The sequence below is a fragment of the Megalobrama amblycephala genome, linkage group LG18 (assembly GCF_018812025.1).
Source record: "Megalobrama amblycephala isolate DHTTF-2021 linkage group LG18, ASM1881202v1, whole genome shotgun sequence".
Taxonomy (NCBI): domain Eukaryota; kingdom Metazoa; phylum Chordata; class Actinopteri; order Cypriniformes; family Xenocyprididae; genus Megalobrama; species Megalobrama amblycephala.
The window spans coordinates 1,109,428-1,120,845 of NC_063061.1; positions in this window are offsets into that span (position 1 = coordinate 1,109,428).

Below are 11,418 nucleotides of genomic sequence, written 5' to 3' on the forward strand. Positions count from 1 at the left end.
TAACTTAATATATTTCTGTCTGTGGCCTGAGATGTTGGCATGGACTCCAGCAACACCATGCTACTACAGAGGTTAAATCGTTTGAAGAATAGATGAATGGATCCATTGATATAACAAATAAAATGGTCTTAATTTTAAATTCAGTCTGTTTACTTGACATATTTTCAATATTATTAGGATATATAAATGTCACGGGTCAGTGACAGAAGAGAGGATGACATAATACTTGGATAAAAGTGCAGTAGTCCTTCTTTTACTCAACACAATAAAAAAAAAAATCTCTGGCACAGGAAGTCCTAGGAGAAACCATAGGAGCACTACACAACTACCACTCAATAGGCAACACCAAAGAACTAAACTATACTGGGTATAAATACAAAATGAGGCACTAAACTACACACAGGTGAAACTAATTAATTAACTAATCAGAAACCATGTCGACAAACAAGGGCATACTCAGAATATTTGATATATTGGTACTTTGCCAAGTGTTGCATGATTTAATGTGTTTCTAGCATGTTTAGAACTTATGGCATTTACAAATGTGTTCCGGGGAGTGAATTATCGTGCAAAGGAGAAAATGCCATTTCCTGTTACCAGCAGGTGGTGCTAAGACTAACTGAATATTGGAATATAGATGTCTTTAGGCCAAGACTCTTATCACACATGTGAAGTTTGGGGCAGATCGGACACTGTATGCCTGAGTTACAACAGCTTCCTCTTTCATGGCGAAACATCAGACTTTGTCAGGCCGCCACAGTGAAAACTCAAGATCTTTGCAAGTTAACATCGCTAAGGCCTTAAGATTAGACCGACCAAATATGGATGTTGATCTGGTTAAATCTCTACAAGGAGTTAATCACACTGTAAATGTCATTTTCTGTTGCCCGCAGGTGGCGCTATGACTGTAACTAAATATTGCCAAGTAGATGTCTTCAGGTCAGGACTCTAATAAAACATGTGAAGTTTGGGATCGGACATTGTATGCCCAAGTTACAACAACTTCCTGTTTCATGGCAAAACATCGAATTTTGTCAGGCCGCCACGGACACGCCCTTTAGTGAAAACTCTAGATCTTCGCAATTTAACATCGCAAAGGCCTTTAGATTAGACTGACCAAATATGACCTTGATCTGATTAAAGCTCTAGGAGGAGGAGTTAAAGTACAACGTCTGAAAATGGCAAAAATTGTACAAATTTTGCAAAGTTAATTCAAAATATCTGCATTCCTGTTGGGTTTACAGATTTTGCTCCAAGAGACTTTTTGTAGGTATTGGACTGTTAGATGTGTGTTTCATACTTGTACGTGAAACATAGTGTAAGGGGCACTTTGTTGAAATTTTGTAGATGGCGCTATCGAGCCATTTTGCCACACCTAATTCTGAAACCTATATCAGACGAAAATTTTCACCACTTCTGACGGATCTGGAAAGTTTCATGAGTTTTCGAGCATGTTTAGGCCCTCAAAATGTGATTCCCCTTTCATGGCAAAACATCAGACTTTGTCAGGCCTCCACAGACACACCCTTCAACGAAAACTCAAGATCTTTGCAATTTAACATAGCGAAGGCCTTAAGATTAGACTGACCATATATGATGTGCTTCTGATTAAATCTCTATGAGAAATTAATCACAGTGTAAAACATGTAATTTCCTGTTATCCACAGGTGGCGTAACTGTAACTGAATATTGCCATGTGGTCAGGACTCTAATAAAACATGTGAAGTTTTGGACAGGTCGGACATTGTATGCCCAAGTTACAACAACTTCCTGTTTCATGGCGAAACATCGAACTTTGCCAGGCCACCACGAACATGCCCTTCAGCAAAAACTCTAGATCTGTGCAATTTAACATTGCAAAGGCCTTGACCAAATATGACGTTGATCTGATTAAAGTTCTAGGAGGATTTCGTTACAACGTCTGGAAATGGCAAAAACTGCCAAAATTTTGCAGAGAAAATTCAAAATATCTCACTTTCTGTTGGGTTTACAGATTTTGCACCCAGGGGCTTTTTTGTAGGGATTGGGCTGTTACACGTGTCTACCGAATTTCATACCTGTATGTGAAGCATAGCACGAAGGGCACTTAATTGAAATTTTGTAGGTGGCGCTATAGAGCCATTTTGCCAGACCTAATTCTAAAACGCATATCAAATGTAAATTTTCACCACTTCTGACACATGTGCAAAGTTTCATGAGTTTTCAAGCATGTTTAGGCTCTCAACAATGGGATTCATTTTGGAGAAGAAGAATAAATGGCCAAGAAATTACAATAGGGTTTTAGGAAAACAGAGCACAGTGGGCAAAATGCATTGAAGTATATAAATATATAAGGACTACGTCAGTCATTTGTTTTTGCCACACTTCCTGCTACCAGCTGGTGGCGCTATGACTATAACTAAATTTTGGCGAGTAGATGTCTTCAGGCCAGGGCCCTTATCAAACATGTGAAGTTTGAGGTAGATTGTATGCTTGAGTTACAACAACTTCCTGTTTCATGGCGTTAATCACATACATTAGCACTAGCATGTGTGGTACTTCATGGCATATTTAAATATGTTTCGGGGAGTGAATTACAGTGTAAAGCATGCCATTTCCCAGTTGCCAACAGGTGGTGCTATGACTAACTGAATTTTTGCATGTAGGCCAGGACTCTTATCAAACGTGAAGTTTGGAGCAGGTTGGACATTGTATGCCTTAATTACAACAGCTGTATATAATCTATAAACATTACACAGTTTTGTGCAAGCTGGTTATATAAGTCAATCTATCAAACCATTTACACAGACTTTAAACTATGAGATATAAAAGGATTTGTTATCCTGTGGCTCCCTCTGGTGGACAACATTAGTATTACGGCCTTCATCTCTGAATCCCATTAATATAAATGGCTAACATTAAAAATAAAAATAAAAAATGCTGTTAGTGCCCCGAGCATCAGAAGTTCATGAAACTGCATATTTACTCAGAATGTCTTGTTGTCCATGTGTATTAAAGCAGAACTCAGTAAGATTTGCGAAGCTCCCCCTACAGTTTCCTTCAGTGAATCACACTGTCATAAATACTCCAAGCGCAGCTCTGGACTACAACGACTACAACGCTCACCAGCGCAGTAGTTTTGCAAATACAGTACAAGAAAGAGGAGGTGGGTAATTTGCAAATACAGTACACTCGATGGAGGTGGGTAATTTTCAAAATTGTCTTATAAAGTCATAATATATACATTGTTTTTAAATTAGCGTAAAGCATTTTGTCACTCTCGCGTGAACGTGAACATGAGGCGAGATTGTTTCGGGTCGGTGCAGCTCAACTTGCAAGTGCTGTATTCTGGCGTAGACGTGCCAGAGGGGGTTAGTGCTCGCCTCAAACACACCACTACAAGTCAATTAACCATCGTAAGGACTTAGAAAACTATTTATGAAGGTAAAAAAAGTTACTTAGTTCTGCTTTAAGTTCTGTGAGATTAGGATTCACACATTCAAACTGATGGAAAAAAAATAGATGCCTTATCATGTGGTTCCCTCTTGTGGACAATATTATTACAAGATGTTGTAGTCTGTCGGCCATTTTGAGTTGGCAAAAATGTCTTTTTCTAACTCCTCCTAAACCACTTGACTGATTCACATGAAATTTTGCATGTATCAAACTCTTATGACAAAAAGTTATCAAAAGAATTTTAATTAGTCAAACCGTTTAGAAGATATAAGCTCATTCTTTTTGTAGCCATGGCTCCATAATCTTACTTCTATAAACTATATCTTCTAAACCATTTGATGAATCCAAATTCTTTTGACAACTTTTTGTCCTCAGGGTCTCTAGATGATATAACAAAATTTGGTGTTAATTGGACAAATGGTTTAGGAGGAGTATGAAAATGTTTATCAAAAAGCTCAAAATGGCAGAATAATTTTTATGCAATGGAAAAAATCAGATATATACATTTTGTTCAGCTTGACTCAGAGAATCAGAGGAAAAATTAATTTTCATTGTAACCTGTATGAGTGTGGAGATTATTATAGTGCCACCCATGGTCTGTTCAGGGTGGGTGTGTGCACCTGAGTAGTTGAGGCATTTGGGACCATCCTGCCAAATTTGGTGTTTCTAGGACTTGCAGTTTTGGCTGGCCAGATAGTTTTAAGGCAGAAAAAGAAGAAATAGAAGAAAATCAGTACAATTACATTAGGGTTCCAACACTTTCGGTGCTTGGACCCCTAATAAAACAAATTTCTAAAAAGAAAACATTTCCAAAAGAAACAAAGTCAAACGATGTAGTCTAAAAAACATATATATGACCCACTCCATGCCTTCCCACATTTTTGCCATTCTCTCCGTTATCCACCTTTAATGTATCAATCTTGCATATCTTACATATCACACATGGTCTACTTTCAATATTAACAAATTAAATTGACTGTTAAATTAAACTGAACAAATTAAATTGAACTGACTGTTAAACAAATCATGCAGTTTTGTTTCTCAAGAGAAGTTACATTAGTTTAGGGATGTTTAGATATTTTGTTTTACTGAGTACAGAACAAGCCACTGTGTCTGTAGCTGACGCCATGGGCGGTTCTAGGATTTTGTCTTTAAGGGGGGCTTAGCCCTCAGTGAGGAAGTGAGCTGAAGCAAGAGACCATTGCCGAAGTGGTGCCTCTTTGTAAATTGGGACCACTATATTACTATATAATAAGTCAAAAGTGCCAGTACTTAAATTGGTACCAAGCCGATACTAAAACTGAATAAATTATGTAATGATACCCATCTTTCTGCAGTATGGCTCGAACCGGTACATGTATTTCGTTGACTGACAGATGTTTACGAGGTTCATTCTAGCTCATCTTTTGCTGAACTATCCGTTTCATCTTAAAAAAAAAAATGTTTTTCATCAATAGAGGAACATCTGCTCCAGAAATATGACAAGGTTGTGGTCTGGCATCAATTTGCATAGAAAATAAATGTGGTCCTGTTTTTTACCGATTCCTTTTTTAAAAAATTCTGTAAACGGCATGTGTGAAAATATTCAATATAAAGACCAGCAAGCGTACCTATACAAGTCCACCAAGCAAGGACACCGGCAAGTCACTTGAATATTGCTTTTTTCCCCCTTTCTCTTTTCTATGGCTTGTTCTCATATGTTTGTTTTTGTGACCTGTCTTCACTATGTGCTACCAAATCCCTACTGTTACTAATCAATCTGGAACAATCAAACACACAATTATTCATTATAGTTAATGAATAATCCAGAAAACCCCCTCACCCATCCACAAAACAAGGTGCCAAGGTGCCTTTGGCAACCCCCCAAAAGGATAGAACAGGCCTCTGGTTACCATGGCAGCAAAGGCACACCAGCGAGATGACATAGATTTACGACCAAAAGGAATGTGAAAAGAGATACCTCTCACTCATTTTCCCTATGTATTGACTGGAATCGCTTTAATAGCTCAGTGGGATGATTGTCCTACAGAAGTGCAAAAGGGCGATTTTGGACTTTTACTTTTAAATCTTGGCTTTCCGTTGCAGCCTTTCCTTGGCAAGACCCACTAGCCTCTGCACCTGTACTTTCAAGGGGGATCTGGACATGGACCCATTCAGCGGGGTGAATCTCACTAAGGGATCACTGAGGATCAGCAATCATGCCTACTTGTACCAAACATTTAATCCGACCCATGAGAAGATGAACTTACCGGAGTGGAGGGCCTTGGCTGGACTGTGGGGAGAAGGAGGGACTGAAGGGCCGTGGGGCATCGGGGTACTTCCGTTTGCTTGTCTTGGCTCGACGGGGGACAAATGTCCAGTGCCATCTTGAACATCCAGCGGTGTTTCGCTGACTGTGTAGGGTTTAAATGCAGGCCATAGAACCAGTCGGCTGTTGCGGTGTCATGGCACATAAACTGTGACACTTAATAAAGGTCATCTGGGGTGTGGACGTTGTTGGCCTGTACGGAGAGAGAGTGGAACACAAAATCAAAGAGTAAGAAACAAACACACATCAGAAACATGCAGCGGAACTGCTTCCGTGGGTGTCCCTGGTTTGGTTTGGACGTAAAGAAGAAATAGATGGCCTCCGTCCCTCCAGGGAGCCCAGACCTCAACGCCAAGAATCTCTGGAACCACCTGTATTCCTCCCCCGTCAAGGAGAGTTAAGCAGCCCCGAATGCCTGATCTTGTGTGCGGTGATCTACAGAAAAAACAGCAATAAGCAGCTTGAGCATTTGATGAGAGTTTTGAGAGAGAACCATGCAGAGAAAGAGAGAAAATACTCACACTGACAACATAGTTCTTGCCATCACTGCTCTTCGAGGCGACCTCCACCTCCTGGATTAGCATATTCTGAAAAACACCCCCTCGGTGTCCATAACTGCTCACCAGGTAGGCCACAAGATGCCCGTCTCCATTGCTCTTCCTTGTTGCCCATCTTCTTGAGACAATCTGTGAAGGAGAAAGGGAGTAGCATTAAGAGGTGCATGGGATAAGGACTGGAGATTGAGAGGTGAGGTTAGGCAAAAACTTACTCAGAATTTCAGCGATGGCCTGCCTGGCGGAGGAGCAGCATTGCTGCAAAACCCCTTTCGGGATAAGCCGCCCCTCTTTGGCATGTTTGGTCTTGACTTCATAGACTACGACCTTCTGCCTCAGGAAGCGAATCACTGACCTCACCTTCCACCGAATTCCCACCAGATCTGGACAGGTGGCAGGTAGGTGGCAGGGTCTCCGCGATGTAGTCCAGGAACTGCACAACATTCTTCAGATAGTGATGTATGGTAGTTTCCACTATTTTGGACTGGCTCAGTATTGTGGGCCAGGCCCGAATGCACGCAGTCTGGTCAAGAAAAGTGAGGTTGCCCAGGTCTGAGTGGCCCACGGCCATGTACCCGATGAAGGCCTTTATTCTATATTGTTTCAAAGCAACATTATTCTTTAAGTTCGGCATGGAGTCTCTCCCCTCTTAGCGAACCTGAAACTTCTCTACTGGCTCCTCTGCGTAAAGAAGGCACACAGAGAACAGGGTCAGTCAGGGTGAGATCTTCAACAGATCACTGGAGCAGTGTGAAGTTCCTTGCTGCTTCAAATGCTCCACTATCATTCCGGTCCCCAAAAAACAAAATCATGATCATGAAGTCATTTGGGAGACTGGTGTTGGCCTACCTGAAGGGCATCACTGGAACCTTTCTGGATCCTCTTCAGTTTGCCTAGAGCAATCAGGTCTTTTGATGATGCAGTCAACATGGGACTTCATTATATCCTGCAACATCTTGACAGACCAGAGACTTAAACAAGGATCTTATTTGTGGACTTTACTTCGGCTTTCAACACCATCAGACCAGATCTTCTATCATACCAACTGGCCCAGCTTTTCATTCCCACACCAATCTGTCAGTGGATCACTAGCTTTCTGACAGATAGGCAGCAGCTAGTGAGACTAGGGAAACTCACATCCATGACTCTCACTATCAGCACTGGTGCTCCTTAGGATTGTGTCCTCTGCCCACTACTCTTCTCACTGTACACAAATGACTGCACCTCTAAAGACCCCTCAGTCAAGCTTCTGAAGTTTGCAGCTGACACCACAGTCATTGTCCAAATCCAGGATGATGACGAGTCTGCATACAGACAAGAGGTCAAACAACTGGCTGTCTGGTGCAGTCATAACAAGCTGGAGCTGAACATGCTCAAAACAGTGGAGATGATAGTGGACTTCAGTCGAAACTGCCTCCACTCCCCCCACACACCATCATAAAACAGCACTGCAGAAGAAGTGGAGTCATACAGGTTCCTGGGCACCACCATCTCTCAGAACCTGAAGTGAGACACTCACATGGACTCCATAGTGAAAAAGGCCCAGCAGAGGTTGTACTTCCTTTGCCAGCAGAGGAAATTCAACCTGCCACAGAAGCTGCTGACACTGTTCTACTCAGCCATTGAGTCCCAGTCATTGAGTCTGTCCTGTGTTCATCTATGACTGTCTGGCTTGGTTCAGCCACCAAATAAGACATCAGGAGACTACAAAGGACAGAGGACTGCAACTCAACCCAAGACGTCAAACTGATGTCATCTGAGAAGGAATGGCATTCCAGACCGGAAGTAACTTTTCAGTTTTTGATTAAAGATTACAATAACAAAAAAAAAATTGTCTGTGTATTAACTAGCAATATAAGCTAAGACTAGTAATATAAGCTAACAAAATAAATAGGGTTAATTTTGATTTCATGACAACTTTAAGAGGTCCTGCAAAGAAGAATGGGAGAAACTGCCCAAAAATAGGTGTGCCAAGCTTGTAGAATCATACTCAAAAAGGCTGTAATTGGTGCCAAAGGTGCTTTAACAAAGTATTGAACAAAGGCTGTGAATACATATGTACATGTGATTTTTTTTTTATTATTATTATTATTATTTATTATTTACTTATTTATTTATTTTTTATAAATTTGCAAAGATTTCTAACAAACTTCTTTCACGTTGTCATTATGGGGTATTGTTTGTAGAATTTTGAGAAAAAATAATGCATTTAATCTATTTTGGAATAAGGCTGTAACATTTTTTTTTTTCCAAAATGTGGAAAAAGTGAAGTGCTGTGAATACTTTATGGATGTCAAAATGCCAATATGTTGAGTATTAATGTAAACACAGTCAATGTCACTCACTCCCTCATACTCACACACACACACACACACACACACACACACACACACACACACAAGAAGAGCATTTATGCTCCTCAGATAGTAACTCAACCTCACAGTGAAAGCCCTGCACAGTTAATTCCATATTGCAACTTATTTATTGATTGTTGCATATTTGTTTGTTTTTAGTTGTCTATGGACCTAATAAAGTTACTATTATTGAAATGGTATTAAAACATGCTGTTATAATAATAATATTATTATAATATAATAATATTATATTATTTTTGGATATAATATTATATTACTTTTGGAAAAATGCATTAACCAAAAATGAAAAAATGGCTCTTTGGTCAAAAAAGGTTCCAGACCGCTGCACTAGAACATCTAGGCACAGGAAAAGTTTCTTCCCACAGGCTATTTCCCTCTTGAACAGTCTTCCGAGTGCAATACCCCACTTTTGTGAAATATCTTTGTAAATTAATTTAGTCCTATTTATACATATTATTATTACAATACAGTAAATATATTCATTATCTGTAAATGTTTATTCTGACTAAACCTATCTGTCTTTTTAATTTTTATATTTCTATATGTGTGTACTGGAAGCTTCACCAAGTTGAATTCCTTGGCAATAAAACTCTTTCTAATTCTGACATATCCAGCAGAGGGCCATAGACATCCATTCATTTTTCTGGATGTGGCCAACTGCTCCTATCACAAATTTTCTGACATGTTTTGTGAATTTATATGTCTGTGTACTGATTTTAATGTATTTTTATATATATATATATATATATATATATATATATATATAGAGAGAGAGAGAGAGAGAGAGAGAGAGTGCATGGTTGTTACCAATACCATGAGTGTTACTTTTTTTCCATACCTTCAGAAGAACCTAATAAAGTCCAGATTTTGTGTGTGTGTGTATTGATAATAAATGTTGAAAAAGTCACAATCTCATGCTACTGAGTTGAAGGGATGAATCTTTTTTTAAGGGTAATATTAAGTGAAGTACATTTTAAACACTGTATTGTTTGCTGTATTTTGCGAAATAACAAAAAAAAAAAATAGTTCCAACTTTTAACAAATCATGAGAGTCAATGATTCAATTACCCATTCAAAAATACAGCCACTTGGTTCATTACTGAATGAATGAATGACTCGATTACTCACTCATTAAGACAGTAAATTAGCGCCACCTACTGGCGGTTTTAGTTCAATATTTAAAGTATCACGTCATTTTAACATCATTGCTTATTTCTCGATTGGATATTTTTAATTTAAAACATTGTTTATTTAATAAAGGTATTTATAAAGGTTGTAACGGATGTAGCGGTTATTACTAAATTTATGGATGAAATATGAATATAATAATTCATAAGGTTATGAATAAATTATGATTCATATATCGACCCAACGGGGAATTAAACATATATTGTGAATCAATTACAACGAATTATAATCAATTACATATATGATTAGTTCTGGTTTAATAATTATTTAGAGAAACTGTTCGTTTGTCCAGCAAACTAAGTCCCTCACAGAATATTGTAAACAGAGTTATTCTCTGGCCATGAAAATAACTAAAGCATAAAGCGATCGAAAAACGTTAAAGTGACTTGGTCTTCAGTTGAAAGAACGAACAGAACAATCGAGCATGAATTAAAGTGTTTAATATATGCAGCTATGACTGAGATTATACGTCTAAAATATATACAGAAGGTATACACATATATATACACAAGAGTGAAAATGAAGAAAAGACATGGAAAGAAAGATGATCAAAGGATGGCAAATTCTTTGTTAAACCTTTTTGAGAGAGAGCCAGCACAGAAATCAGTTTAGACAAATTCAGATAAATGATAATACTTGCTTATTGGTTCAAGTCCGTGTGTAGCAGTTTCAATGCGCCTGGCTGGGTTGGTCCTTTCTGAGAGGGTTTCTCCGGCGGGGTTTTCAAAAGAGGTTTAAGCTTAAGTAACTTAGCCGAAGAGAGAGAGAGTCTAAAGAAGTGGTCCTCCCGAGCTGCGCGCGTGGTTGGGAAGCGCGGTCACCTGAGGCGTCCGTGCACGAGGTGCTCGTGAGTCAGTCGGGAGACAAAGGAGAAGAAGAAGAGAGCGAGTGAAGGTGTGTGTCGTTGTCTTTATGGAAACCCAAGCTAACACACCTCCTGAATTGTAGCGACCAATAGATGCGCAGCACTATTTGGCGGGCAAAGTTGCTTTGTTTGGTCTCCTAGCTGAATTTGCATACTTGATGATTATCCGATCAGATTTCGAGATGGAGTACGTTCTTCACAGGATCATTAAACACATAGAAAAATGCATTTGTCCGTTTTGTGACATGTCTCAATGAATAGCTCAAGTCCGGAGCTTTAAAACGAGATCAAACTCGATAGGTCGGAAAGGCACAGGGAAGAAGTTATGGTTTACAGACAGAATTCCACTATTACCATGCACACTAGCACAAAAACACTCCTTTAAACACTAGGAAACATGCATACGCTTCAAAATACAGGATGGGTATATGTTGGCATAATTTGTATTTTACATATACAGTCAAAAATGTATGTTTGTGAGTTTCTGTATGTGTCTGTGTGTGTGTTTTTGTGTGTCCCTGTGTGTGTGGGGTGTTGGAATGTGGATCTGGTCAGTCTCTGGGGGGGGTGCTCCTTTTGAAGTCACCAAAGTGAGGAAGTTGGACTTTTCTGTTTACCATCGCAGGCCCACAAACCTGCCGAAAGTCACAGCCGTCCGGCGCCGATTTAGTGATTTATAAACAAAGTTCACCA